General features: G+C 39.1%; 1 pseudogene; it reads left to right on the forward strand.

Moving 5' to 3' along the window:
* Positions 1–907: 907 nt before the first annotated feature.
* Positions 908–1,370, forward strand: LOC103599550 (annotated as a pseudogene).
* Positions 1,371–1,755: the final 385 nt, after the last annotated feature.

The raw sequence follows: 1,755 nt of genomic DNA on the forward strand, positions 1-1,755 counted from the left end.
ACCTCATTAGAATAAAGGAAAAAAATCATGTGATCATCTCAATAAATGCAGAGAAAACATTCCGTGAAATTCAATACTGATTCATAATCAAAACTCTTTTTTTTCTGTCCTTTTTGGGACCAGTAAGGGGATCGCAACCCGTGGTGTGGTGTCACCCACACCGCGCTCAGCCAGTGAGCGCACTGGCCAGTCCTATATAGGATCCGAACCCGCGGCGGGAGCGTCGCTGCGCTCCCAGTGCCGCACCCTCCCGAGTGCGCCACGGGGCCGGCCCATAATCAAAACTCTTGAAAAACTAGGACTAAAAGATTAATTCTTATCCTAATAAAGAGTATCTACAGAGAATATCATATTTAACAATTAAATGTTAGACACATTCCCTTTAAAATCAATAACGACACATGATGACCACCATTACCACTTTTGTTTAACTTTGTACTGGAAGTTCTAGTCAATATAATACGATGAGAAAAAGAAACTAAAGCTATAAGAATTGGAAAAGAAAAAACAAAAGTGTAATTGTTTTTCTGTGGTATACTTGTTAATGAAGAAAACCAAGAAAATTGACAGAAAATTAGAATTATTGGAAGAATTCTGGAAGTTAGCTGCTCCTAAGAAACATTTACATTTGCAAAGATTAAATAGATAAATAGATACATATATATGCAGATACATAGAATGAATAAATGAAAGCACGCAGAAATAATCCCAACAAAAGATGTGCAAGACCCTTATGGAGAAATTTCTAATTTTTGAAAGACATTAAAGAAGCCCTAAATCCATGCTGTCCAATAAGGCAGCCACCAGCCATGTATGGATATCTACATTTATATAATTAAAATAAAATTTAATTAAAAATTCAGTTCTGCTCCTTTCCTCCCTGGCTTCCTGAAGATAGGTTGCTGTCATGAATGACACAGTAACTATCCAGACCAGGAAGTTCGTGACCAACTGACTACTTCAGAGGAAACAGACGATCATCAATGTCCTTCACCCTGGGAAGGCAACAGTATCTAACACAGAAATTAGGGAAAAACTAGCCAAAATGTACAAGACCACACTGGATGTCATCTTTGTATTTTGATTCAGACCCTGTTTAGGTGGTGGCAAGACAACTGGCTTTGGCATCATTTACGATTCCTTGGATTATACAAAGAAAAATGTACCCAAACATAGACTCAGAAGACATGGCCTGGATGAGAAGAAAAACACCCCAAAAAAACACTGAAAGGAAAGCAAGAAATAGAATGAAGAAAGTCAGTGGAACTGCAAAGGTGTCGCTGCTGGCAAAAAGCCGGAGTCAAGATTCTTCAATGACTTTATCTGCAGTGATTGTGAGGATTTTTCACAAGAGGATTAATAAACTATAAAAAACTTAAAAAAAGAAAACAAAAAATTCAGTTCTTCAGTCTCACTAGCTACACTTCAAGTGTTGAATAGCCACTTGTGAGGACTAGCCGGTTAGCTCCTTGGTTAGAACACGGTATTGATAACACCAAGGTAAAGGGTTCAGATCCCTACACTGGCCAGCCGCCAAAACAACATCAGTAGCCATGCTGTGGATTGATTGAATTGTGTCCCCAAAGTTCATCTATTAGAAGCTTAAATCCCCACTGTGACTATTGAGGGTGGGAAATCCTGTTATGATGGTTGAAGTGGTGGGGGGCCTCGGACAGGTGATTGGATTGTAGGACCATGTGGTAGTGAATGGATTAATAGTGGTGGTCAGGGGCATGGTTCTAAGGGCTTTAAAAA

The sequence above is a fragment of the Galeopterus variegatus genome, unplaced genomic scaffold (assembly GCF_000696425.1).
Source record: "Galeopterus variegatus unplaced genomic scaffold, G_variegatus-3.0.2 Scaffold3003, whole genome shotgun sequence".
NCBI classification, from domain to species: Eukaryota; Metazoa; Chordata; class Mammalia; order Dermoptera; family Cynocephalidae; genus Galeopterus; species Galeopterus variegatus.